Here is a 13,306-nt window from a genome sequence, read left to right as displayed (position 1 = left end):
ATTTTGTGGGTGGGTGTTTGTTTTCTGGCTTTTTCTTTGCATTTGCTTATTTGAAGCAGTACTCAGCTGCACAGGCAGCTATTACTATCATTGCTGCTACTGCAGTTTGGGCCTGCTCCCACTAATAGAGCCTGGACCTTGCCTGGCCTACCTAAACCTGGGGCCTGCTCTGACCACTACTGCCTGGGCCTCACCCACACCCAGGCCTGCATCCACTGCTTTTGCCTGGGGCCCCTTTCCGCTGCTGCTGGCTGGGTCCCACCTGCACCCAGGCCTCCTTCCGCTGCTGGCTGGGACCTGGCTGTACCTGAGACTGCTGCTGATACCTGGGCCACAGGCACACCCAGGCCTACCTGCATTGCTGCTGCCTGGCCCCAAATCCTCTGCTGTCGCTCGGGCCCACTGGGACTCTGGACTGCCTGTACGACTGCCTCAGCCTCCTAGTCTCAAGATTACCATTGCCTGAGGCTCACGCAGAGGAAGAAAACCTGGGGTCACACAGCAAAAGTCATGGAGAGACCAAGCACAGCAGGCCCCAGCCGTACCTACACCAGGGTAGCCGCTGCCTTAGACTCAACCGCTTCAGCCCCAGCTACAACCCCGACCACCTTCAGGCACCTCACCAAACCCTCACCAAACCTCACCAGGCCCCATTGTCAAGGCCTACCTGCCACCTGGTCATGACTATCGAGGCCTGGAGTAAGGCCATGGTTAGTGTGGGTCGGCCCACTGGCCATAGTTGCTGTAGCCAGGATGTATGGGAAGGCAGTATTCTTCCTAAAGAAAGAGTGGGCGGCTCACCTGGCCATGGAGAGGGGGCTCACTTTGGGAAGGACACAGCTGCCCTTTAGAGGTCACGGCCCAGAGGGTAGCAATTTCCAACGTCCTGCTCTTCATTCCCAGTGAGCTTCTTCTTCCCCACCTCAAACCTTGGGGGAGACGCGGTCAGGGATCCAACCGCTCCTGCTCTGACTCAAAGATCTTGCTCTCCAGCACATTTACTCCTTCCGACGCCAGGTGTTCATCTGCCTGGCCCGGGAGGAGGTCACCGAGGGCTTGTTTACTCACTTCCCCACTCCCCTTCCCCCGAAGTCAACACCAGAAGCCCCAGCAGCGGGAGCGAAGCCGGAGGCTTTCAATGCCTCAGCCTCTGGGAGGGTGGGGGGGGGGGGGGTTGGCTAAAGACGGACACTCTGGAAAGAAGATGCTAAAGACGACCCGACGTGCCAGGCCCACACACATGGAGAAGACCCTGTCACCTTCCACGACAATGCCCCTGTGGCTGTGCCAGTGTCACCCTAGCACAGGAACCCTGACTCCCCACCCGGCCCTGAAATCAGTGCCTGATCCCCGCCCTGTTACAGAAACCCCTGTGGCATAGATGCCTGGTCATGGTCCTGGCCCTGGGTGGGGGTGGGGGAGTGGGAAGAGAAGACGGAGTGGGGGGTGGGTGGGGGAAAGAAAAATAAAAGAGAAGATGCGGGCGAGGAGGTCCCTGAGCCCAGTCCCTGCCCCACCCTGCCAGGGAGTGGAGTGCATTGTTCTGTGGACCGTGTATATATTGGGTGTGGACTGTATTATTTCCCCCTCCAACTGTATTTTGATTTAATCCCTACCCTCCCCTTTACTGTTTGTTCACACAGCGATGCCCTTTGATGTGAAGGGCACTGCTTGTCACTGGCCACTCGGGTGTTTCCTTTCTTCCTGCTGGTGGTGGAATATAAATTAAATGTACACACTTGTTGGTCTTCATTGTCTCTGACACCTGCACACAGATGACAAGAAAAATGAGTCAGCCACATTGGTCTGGATCTGGAGTCACATGTCAGGCAGAAACGCTGGAGATCACAGGGGGGCTCAGGCAGCATCCATGGAGAGACAGCAAGCTCACAGTTAGAGTCTGGATGGCTCTTTATCAGAGCTGAAGTGAAGTGTGGAGGGGACAGTCATGATGCTGCAGTTTGGGAGGGGGGGGTGCAAGGTGGTGGGGTGCAGGGGTGTGCCAGGAGTGGGGATAGTGGGTGTAAGGTGCTGCTGGGGAAAAGATGTTGATCGTTCAGCGTCTGTGATCGGAAAGTGAGACCGACAGATCAATGGTGTGTCTTCTGCCAGCCTGGAAAGGACAGTAAGTGGGATGGGGGAGGGGAGGAGATGATAAGCTAGAGGCAAGGGAAGGTTCACAATTTTTAAAAAAGGTGTTGAACTTCATATGAAGACCTGCAGATGAATGAGATAACCCTAGGAACTGGCCAATGGGCTGAACAGTCTCCTGTTCCAGTGGATTCCTCTACACATCAGTCTTATTCCAGGTAAAATATCGATGCATTCCAACTCTTCACTGGACAGACACCAACATGTTCTAACACCATCCCACCACCCACCCAAATACTGCTCCCCCTCCCCTCCCCTCCCCCCATTTAGTTTGCTTGCAGCCAGTTTGAGACATTCCAACATTAAGTCAATTCACGATCCTTTCACTGAGCAGTTGTGATCGGGCTGTGACCCACAGTGAGAGCCTTTGCTGAAATGTCAACATGTCTCTTGACTATCTTCATTCATTTAAAAATCAGAGATTTCATTCATTGGCTGAGATCTTCATATTTCAGTGAGATGTGTGCCAGAGAGTCTGGGCGGAGTTAGAAATTGGAACAAACAGAATGAGCATTAAGCTCAGGCTGGAGCCACACAGGCCTGTTCTGCCATTCACCAGGATAATGGCTAATCTGGTCACACCACACTGCCATCATTACAAACCAACTCTTCATGATCAAAAACTACCTCCACCTTCAAACAAAGACTCTACTTCCCTTGTTTGATAAAGACAGCTCCAGACCAATCTTCTGAACAACAAAATTCTCATCTGTCTTCTGTTGATGACTGTTTTAAAACAAACAGCAAATTCTGGTTTGAGATTGTCCCAAACGAGAACAGCCTTTCCACATCCACAATGTCTTCCATTTCAGTTCAGCTTCCACTTACTTTCGAGTCCTGTGGACACTAAATCCTCACCTCGTTTGGATCTGCGGTTGTAATTGTGATGGGCAGTTAGTACTCACGAGTTTGAAGAGCTGCCCGAATAAGGCTTGACACTGGGACACATCCATTATACGTTAGAAACTGTCCACATAAACCAAGTTGGAAATTCTAGAAGTTATTGAAACCCTCCAAGATGAAACTTGTTGCAGTGCCGTGTGAGGGGAGAGATTTGAAGAGCTTGGCAGACAATTTGATAGTAATCAGTGCAGGAAGTAGATGCAGTTCATCAATTTGACAGCCATTTTGAAGGGAAAGTGGACAAGCAGGAGGCTGGAGGAACACTGTAAGCCAGGGAGCATCAGGAGGGGGAGAGGTCAGTGATTCAGGTAGGAGTCTTCTTCATTTTGAAGGGGAAGTCAATTAGATAGAGGCAAGGGGAGGGCAGGGTGGTGGGGAAGATGCTGATACAATGGCAGCGTCACTGGACTCTCAATCCAGCAGGCTCAGCTACTGCTCTGGGAACATGGCTTCAAATACTGTGTCCTGGCAGGCAAAGGGATTTTCAGCTGACCAGTCTGGAATGGAAAGCTGGTCTGAGGACTGAGGACAGAGACAATAATTGTTCAGCAAGCCTCTAGTTTAAACACAGCTTTCTAGGGAAAACAATCTGCTGTCTCTACCTGGTCTGGTAGGTATGTGACTCCAGATCAAGAGCAACACGGCTGACTCTGAACAGACTTCAACAGTGAACTGAGCAGCTTATTGGACAAGGGATATTAGGGGTGGTAACACACACACACATACACACCAGTGTTCTCAATAATACCCACATCCCAGAAAAAGCAAACACTTAGATACAAGAAATTAATTTGAAATTCAATCAAATCCTTCCACTAGGAAAGGCATTACATGGAGATTGTTCTAAAATGGAATTGGTCTACAGACACAGTCACAAAACCCCATCCTGCACGGTCACTACTGAAGACCCCAACGGCCCTGAATTAAGTACTTGGCCTCTCTCCACTCACTTTGAAGTCAGTCCCACTGGAGAGCTGACGACAGGATTTTAAACATGGTCACACTTGGTAGCCAGTGTGTGTCTAATATTGTGATAGCTTAGAGGATACTATATTCAAAAAGCCATCTGCTTTGTATAACACGGGAGTGTTCCATCAGTTTAATGAAATGAAGAGCAATGTTCCACTTGCATCTCTTATTTTCAGAGGCTGGTGCACAGATGGAATGAGCTGCCAGAGGGAGTGGGAGAGGCAGATACATCATTTAAAGACAGGTCCATGAACAGGGAAGGCTCACAGGGATATGGGCCAAATGCAGGCCCGTGGGATAAGTTCAGATCAGGTAACCTGGTCAGTATGGACGGGTTGGACCGAAGGGTCAGTTTCTGTGCTGTATGACTCAGACTGGAAACGACTCAGCAGCATCTCAGTGGTACATGAGAATTTACCCAGCATGCCGATCCCAGGGAATGCCCAACTCCTTGTCCTAGACTGACAGGTGAGGTGATGGTGGTATAATGGTAGTGTCACTGAACCAGTAATTCACAACTCCATGGAGCTCAAGCCCCTTCCCCATCCCAGGAGAAGGACCTTTGAAAAATATTGAAGAAAATTTAGGTACGGAATCAGTTCAGCAAATCAAACCCCTTGAGGGTGGTAGGGAGATTATTCAATGACCTACCTATACTCCAATATAGATATTTAGAACAATTAACTCAGGCAGAAGAATTACTCAGTTAAAAAGGATCCAGAAACAAGAGACTGGGGGCTGGGGCTCAGAACACGGAATCATTGATTCAAGGAGAAACAACTTCATGGAAAGGGAGGAAAGCAGATCATGGAAGGATGTCACAGAGGACTAGTAAGAGAAGGCAGAAAGAGGACACCAATAGTGTTGCCTGGAAACATTTGGCTAAGAAATCCCATTAAAGAGACTCAAATACTGAATAACAATAGGAGATAATGTACCCAATAAACTCTGGGGCACTGACTGTTCCCCTCTGTCCTCTACCCAGTGAGGAGCTGGAAAGGGGATACAGTGGGGAATGATCCATTCCCAATCATGAACCTGAGACATTAGTTCTAGCCATATACCATCGGGGGAATGTCGAAGGAAGTGAAATCAAGACAGCGATTGAGGAGATCAATCCGAAATGTGTCCCAGGACTCAATGGGATAAACCTGGAGGCCATCAACATTCAGAGTTACTACTCACCTCAAGGTTCTCTCTGGATCATCAGAAGCGGTACTCGATTCATTGACAAATCGAACTGTTTTAATTCCAAAGACTGGATGACAAGGACGGCCTTAAAGTAATGTATAACCGGAGACCTATTGATATTGGCCTGATTTTAGCAAGTCTTTTCCCTAAGGGTTTAAGTGATGAGACTCAAATCAGGTTGTTAGTTTGAATTTTAGACAGAATGTTTGTAATGTGACAACACTGGATTGTAATGGGATTACAGCCTTCTTGCAAGAGATTATTCAAAAAGGAGCTCGAGAAATAGAAAGGATCTTTCATTTGTCTTGGAATTGGCTCCAGCCTTCAACTCCATCACAAACTGTACCTCATGGTTCCTCTGGTAATGGCAGTGGGAGAGTGTATCTGTTTAACTCACGTCACTTGTTTTTAAGCTGGTTTTACTGGTCTTTGGACCAGAGTCCTGGCTTTAGGTTTGTAGAACAGCCTGTTGGCTTGGTCTGGCTTGATCCACTGCTGACCCGTGTGGACTGTGGGCACTGTCATTGGACGGTGTTATTAAATAAATAATGGGAGATTTAGTCAGTCAATCTCCCGAGTTCCGGATGGACAGATACCTAGCCACACCCTGTAAGCTCACTTGTGCTGGGGGATTGTGACAAATATTAACCACACCAGAAAAATGACAACCATCTCAACACTAACTGACCGCTGGAGACCCCCAGATTTGTGTCTGTTGCTGATACCAGGTTGCAAACCCATCGGGTCAGTGAATAGATCAGAGAGTGACATGAACCTCCAGTAAAGGCTCATGATGGGATGGAAGTCTAATGGAGGTATTACTTCCACTGATCACCTGATGGAGCCAGTGAGTAGAGGAAATGGATGATCATTCGTGGGGTGGATCCCAGAACAGCAGCAGGACCCAATGGTATTGGGTTAAAGGAGAGAGTCCATTCATATGGATGATAGTACACGTCTGTCCAGGCTGGTTTCATTGTGGCTCCAAACTGGTGTTCTACCAGAAATGCTAGAGAATGGGAGGACAGTGCTAATCCCCAAGACCACCAATAACTGGCGATCAGTGACTATAGGGCCATTTCGGCTTCGTATATTTACAAAACGTATTGCAAAACGACTGAGCGAAGCAGTTGTACTTCCCCTGAGACAGAAAGGTTTCCTTGCGACAACCCTGGGTTGCAGTCTCAATGCTTTCACTGTCAGTAACGTTATTAATGGGACAAAGGGAAATGGGAGAGATTGGGCAGCTTTCATAGACTGAGCTCAGGCCTTTGATTTTATTACTTTTAAATCATTACAGTAGCCTGAGGATTTTATACAATGATAAATCTTTGGACAAATAATATGACAGTGATGGAGACATTATTTTGTGTTTATAAAGATAGCTTGTGGTGCTAAGTAAGGTGATCCTTTGTCCCTTATTGTTTAATATCGCTATGAATTGATTTAGTACATTGGGAGGGAAGTCAGGTGTTTTTATGAATTTTAAAGATGATCTTATCCCCCGTGTGCCCCTGGTGTTTGCTGATCATACACCACTTCAGTGAGACTCACTCAGGTAGGGTGTGTAATTTGAAGATTTTCCAACACTTGTGAAAATGCCAGACTGTCAATTAACAAAAACTCGAGTGTTCCATTTCTTTCATAAAATGAGACCTTACACATACAGGTCAAAGGAACTGGAAGATTGACAAGGATCAGATCCAATCCATTTTCCTGGGGAAATTGACAAAATATTTTAACACAAACATATCCATGAATTGGCATTGGGCGGGGTCAAGTCAGAAAATAAGTTGCAAGAATGGACAAAGAATCTTAACATCAGCCCTATGCCTGACAAAGATTTGACATTCAGAAAAAAATACTTAGATAATCCAGAGGACGTATTACTATCTGGTTTTCAAAAGGAAGTATCTCAAATGTTTTACAAGGATTACACTCTTATTCCAAGATTTCAGAAAGAAAGTTTACATTTGCCACATTTTACCACCAATACGGTTTTATATACACACTGGAGGGGCAGAGGATGAGGGATTCCTAAATTGGAAATACAAATCTCACAATAATGAAGAAAACGTGAAAAACCAACTGATAATGTAATCCACGTTTCCTTTCAGTACAGCAAAGAAAGCAATACCAATGTTCTAAGAATGCTGGCAAAATGAAAGGTTCCTCAAGAAATATGACCAGAAGATGGTGTAGATGATGAGGTAGAACAAGATAATGGTGAGCCTATTTAGTAATAGTTGTAGACAATGGAGGCAAGTGAGATACTTCAAGGACAATGGAATCTCCAACATGTGGAGAAAGACAGCAATCATTAGGAAGACCTCCAGATTTATATCCACTGGAACAACCCTTATCCATGTAAGATATATCCAAAGACAGGCTCGTCAGAGATGTGCTACCCCATATCAAACACTTCCACATACGCCCAGCTGGTGCCCTGCAGTTACAAATGAGAATTAAATGGCATTAAAAGATAGTTGAGAAATTGTATGAACATGTCAGTGAATACGGTTGGAAAATATGTAGAAGCTTGGATAAGAACGGAGGATGGAAGTCGGACATTATGTTCCAGGAAAGGTTTGGTGGTCATTGTCGATGTCACGGGTGTGTTGGAGAAGGTGTGCGATGAAAGTGTGGACGAACAAATATCTTCCCACACAGCTAATGGGATTAACAAGAGGAGTGACTCCATCTTTTTATGGCTTTGTGACGGGTCCTGCAGAAAAGTGGGTGAAGAAAAATGTTAAAGTTTTGAATCCCCAAGGGATTCACCAGTTTAAAGTTTTCTGCCAGCATTCATCTCAATTGGTTAGATCTATGACTCTTGAACTTTTGCAGATCTTTAATGATAGTTAATAATTTGTGTGTAGTGATTTGTTGATATTAGTAAAGTTGATTATAATTTAGTTCACTCGTCAGGGTGATGAGTAATTGGTGTCTTCTCAATTTCACACAACACAAATGACAGCTTTAGGTATGAGAACTAACCGAGCAGCTTATTGGACCCAGCTCAACGTCCCTCACTTGGATAATTGTCATGTCAATTATTTTGCCGTCTCTAACATCTAGCTGGCTTCGCGATAGAAGTATCCAGAAAGGTGTTGATGAGCAACAGTAAAACTCAATGATGGCACTATTTTGTAGTGTTTTAATACAGAAAGAGGGTAGTGAAGCAGGGAGATTTCTCTTCAACAGTGTTAGATCCCTTGCTTTGCAGCCTTGGAGGAAGCTGATCATGGAGTTATACCTTTCCATGAGGATTAGATTAACTGCTCCACTTTGACCTTCAACAATAAAGCACTAAAGCAACTCAGCAGGGGATAACCAGAAACCTGGAAACAGGTCAATGTTGAGATTGTACTGGCTTGGTCATTAAACATTAAAGACCAAGGAGTTCATTTGACCCCATGTGGATAAAACATTTCTGGATGAGAGTTTGCTCGCTGAGCTGGGACGTTCGCTTTCATTCAGCTCAGTGAGCAAACTTACATCCAGATCCTCAACCTGAGTGAGGAATCTTCTCAAAACTCACCAAACATTAATACAATTACTGAGATAATTGGTCATTTAGCTGGACCCCTGATAATTCCATCCCCCAGTGGAGACAGAACTATTCAGGGGTTTGGGTTGACCCTTGGGCAGGTCCACAGGAAGCTGGATGGGAAGAAAAATTGCAAAAACCTGGGCTAATTTAAGATCAGCAGCACTGACACCAAAAAAGGGGAGATTTTTATTTTAAACAATGGCACCCAACAGGTGTACCATCTGATTTTAAATAGAAGCATCTCAAAATATATAAATTATTGGTAATTATACAAAAAAGGTCCATCATCTTGCCCATGATATAACAGATGGGATCATCTGCACAAGGAACAGGAATGGTGGCCTTGGGGTGCAGAGACTGAGTGACATTCCCATTGCAATCATTAACCAGGAGAACCTGGAATCTCCCACCACCAGAGTGCGCCAGGCCTCCTCCCATTTCTGTATGGAAAGGAATTTGGGAAAGTTAGAAGACCTTTTTCAGATGAAGGTTTTCAAAGAAGTTGAAATGGGTGAGAAATCCCAGCATAACCCTCATACATCAGAGCAACAGGAATCCCTGGAACCCTGTACAGATTTGAACATCTGCTATTAACCATAAGATATAGGAGAAGTTAGAATCTGGGTTAATTTGAAAAGGCAGGGCTTTGGAATTGGTTACTTTAACAGAGACAAGATCTCAGAATCATCGCCTGAAACAGCTTTTAAAGGGATATCCAAATTAAATCTCAAAAGACTCTATTTATACCCCATGAGAACCATTGACTCAAGGCAGACCATGTCTGAAAGAGTAATGTTGACATCAAACACCAGTGGAGACTGTCCTACCCCTCTCAAAATGGAGTTTGTTTAAAGAAATGCACACAAGATCAAGAAATTACAGCATCACACTGGGAAGTATGGGGTGGCCCATCTTTGTCAAACCCCATTGAAAGGGCAAAGAACAGAATGCCAGCTGGGTGGCATTAGAGTTCATCTACAAGGGAGCTATGGAACCATGAACACCCATCAGTTCCCCAATATCCTCCAAAGGGTATATTCCATCTCTGTCCAGTCTGGTAAAGACTGACTCCATTCTCACATCAAAATCACTAGCAGTCTGATATTGTTGAGAACAGTTAATGGTCTGAAAAGCATGACTCAATATGAACTCATTAAGGGTCATCATGACAAGTATATAATTAGATAGACAGGCGTCATTCTCCACATAATACACAACTAGATGTGATCACGGAGCAGTTTAAGCTGAGACTTCAAGGAAAAACAGAATCCTCAGGTATTGAGGAAAGTGTTGCTTTATTTTTGTTGGGAAAGGGAGATCAATGAGTTCCGGCTTGTAGGTGGGTTACTGATGTGTGGTGGAGGACACAATGTGCAACATGACCCATGGAGGGCACTTACTGAAACTGCATTTAATAAACTTGGATATTCATGATCTTCAGCTTCCAACTGAGCCAAGACCACAAAGTCAAGCTGTCAACAATCTTCATTTGTGTGGGTTATTATCCCAAGTACATTGTTCACATGGAATTAATTGGTGCAGAGGTGATCAAGGGATTAAGCCCAGATATGCATTTGTCAATCATTTTCATTAAGTGGGACTCATCAGGAGAGTCATAACCAGAGTGGACTAGTTCAACCTCCATGTCTCCGTGTTCAGACTGAATTATGGAGCTTCACTGTAGATTGCACTATTTTAAATGGAGCCAACATTATGGAGCTGAGCGTTTGGGTATAGATAGCTTTAACTAAACACTGGCTTCAAGCAGAAAGCCAGTCCTAGTTCTGCTTTGTCTCAGTGAGACAGTGTGCCTCAATATAATTAACAGACACCTGGAGTAGTGGGGGACCATGATTAAGGCAGGGGCGATCATTGAAGGGTTAACTGCTCAAATCAGAGCAAAACTCTAGGAGGAGATAGAACACCCTGGAGGATTCAGGCTTGCTCTCACCACCTCTTTACCATCCCTTCCTCAGTCTCCTGCAGGTCTTGGGGGACTGGATCTATTCATCTCAATCACTGATCATGGGACAGTGGTTAACTCACCACATTATGCAGTTACAGTTCTGTGGTTTAATAAACCAAGTGTAGCTGTTTAACAGTCACTGTTTTGGCAGGGACAGCAAGTGAAGAATATCATGCAAATTCCCTGCTCTTCAAGAAGCCAAGCAACATGGAGAGATGAGCCAGAGGGTCGGAATTCTGCATCAATCCAGCTCCCTGGCCCAGTTACTGTACCCCTTGCTTTTCCAGCACCACTTTAATCTAGACTAATCTAGTCCCTGCAATTTCACCCTCTGTTCCAGTGAAGGAGCCTCTGATCAATTCCTTTTGGAGCCTGGAGCCAGGCTGGTCGTGGTTTCCACCCCCCACCCTCTCAGATGGTGCACGCACCAGAATCAGTTTAGTGCTGATTGTCAATTGTGGGTCAGTTTGTGTTTTGTTCCAGTAAGGGACAAGTCAGTGGTAACAACCATTTCTCAGAGATTAGCAGCTCTTCACTACAATCCTGACTCCATCTTACAGTACAGTCTTTTACTTTCATAAAGCAATTCCTTTCCTCTCCCGATGGAGAGGGCTTTTTTCACTGGGAATTGGAGGATTGTTCAGAATGCAGAGGGACAGGAAAGGAGAAACATGATTTGGAGTAGACCCCAGCTGTTGGCCAGGAACAAGCTGCTCCAACACCTTCCACTGGTTTCCCAGACTGAGGAAGGGCCTGAACATTTTCTTTGATGCTCAAACCCACATTGAGAAGGCTTCTCCCCTCACTGACCCCAGAGCAAGCTAGAGTTGTATCTGTTAGCAATCCCCCTTCTCTGTATTAGTTGTCCTTATCCCTCACAGCTACAGAGAGGTGTCTATCCACACAGCCTCCCAAACTGAAAGAGCAGCTTCTGACCCACAGGATCTTTTGATAAGCTGCTAATCAGCCCCTTAGCTGTTTCAGCAATCACTCAGTGAGAGATTGAAAACAAAGTGTCCCTGAGGAGATGGAACAGACACAAAGAAACTATTTAAAGAGACAGCCTTGGAAAAATGGAAATCGCAGACTATAGAAGATAGCTGAGATACTGGGTGTGTATTTATATATTAATGGTCTATATTTTGTTAATGTGACAAGAACATTGTAATTTCTCAGATCCTTGTTTTAATTTTGAGGATTTTTTGAAAGTGATAGTGTATGAGCTAAAACTTCCAATTGCAGTGCTTGTATTTGAGATGAGACACAATCTCATGTGAGAGACTCAGAACAAGTCATTAGGTGGGGGTGTGAGAGAGAGAGAGAGAGAGAGAGAGAGAAATCTTTTCTTACTGAGTTCTGGATGGAATGTTTTTTTCTCTGAGTATGAGCTGGTGTGTTTCTGTAGATTGCAATCATTTGTATTTTGGAATTGTTTCCTGAAACAAGCCATTGATGTGAATAGAATCACAGTCTGGTTGTAGCACAGGAGACCATTTGGCCCATCATGTGCATGCAGCCCTCTGCAACATGAAGTTAGCCAGTCCCACTGGCCTATTCTTTGCCTGTAGTTTTCAAATGTTTTTCTCTTCAGATAATGATCCCGTTCCCAATTGAATGTGACAATTGACTCTGCCTTCACTGCTCTATCACAGACAGGCTGGAGGCTGGAAGAACACAGCAAGCCAGGCAGCATCAGCAGCTACAGATAGGGCACCCTTTGTTGGCCAGGACCTCCCAGGAGCTGAAAAACTACACCATGTTCTTCACAGACTGCAGCACATTATTGATGAGGATGAGCACCTTGCCAAGACCTTCCCCACGCCTCCATGTCTTGCCTTTAAACAACCACCAAACCTTAAACAGATCATTGCTCGCAGCAAACTGCCTGGTTTTCAGGACAGCGCCATACTACCTTGTCACACCTTGCTGCATGGTGTGTCAGAGTGTTGACACGATACCACCATGACAAGTCAGGACATCTCCCACCGTGTACATGGCAGGTACTCATGTGACTCGGCCAACGGTGTCTATCTCATACGCTGCAGGCGAGGATACCCTGAGACACGGTACGTTAGTGAGACCGAGCAGAGGCTACGACAATGAACAAATAGACACCACACAACAATCAACAGACAGAGGGGTTCCCTTCCCAGTCGGGGAACACTCCAGCGGTGAGGGACATTCGGCCTCGGACCTTCGGGTGACCATCCTCCAAGGTGGGCTTCAGGACAGGCAACAACACCGAGTGGCCGAGCAGAGGCTGATAGCCAAGTTCGGTATCCATGGGGACGGCCTCAACCGGGACCTTGGGTTCATGTCACACTACAGGTCACCCCACTGCACTACACATTCTCACACTCACAGTCACACTCTCTCACTCCACACCTACAGAGCCATACACTCACGCAGACCCTCTCTCATCCATAAGGTCTCTCTCATTCACTCACACATACAAACCTCCCCACACTCACACCCACACACTCACCCTCCCACAGACTTATACCGCATTTCACTCCCACACATACACACACTCTCACACACACATACTCTCACACACACACACACACATTCCC

Source organism: Chiloscyllium punctatum, chromosome 42, assembly GCF_047496795.1.
Source record: "Chiloscyllium punctatum isolate Juve2018m chromosome 42, sChiPun1.3, whole genome shotgun sequence".
In the NCBI taxonomy this organism is placed as follows: domain Eukaryota; kingdom Metazoa; phylum Chordata; class Chondrichthyes; order Orectolobiformes; family Hemiscylliidae; genus Chiloscyllium; species Chiloscyllium punctatum.
The sequence above is the reverse complement of the archived record's forward strand: the minus strand, read 5'-3'. Positions refer to the sequence as shown.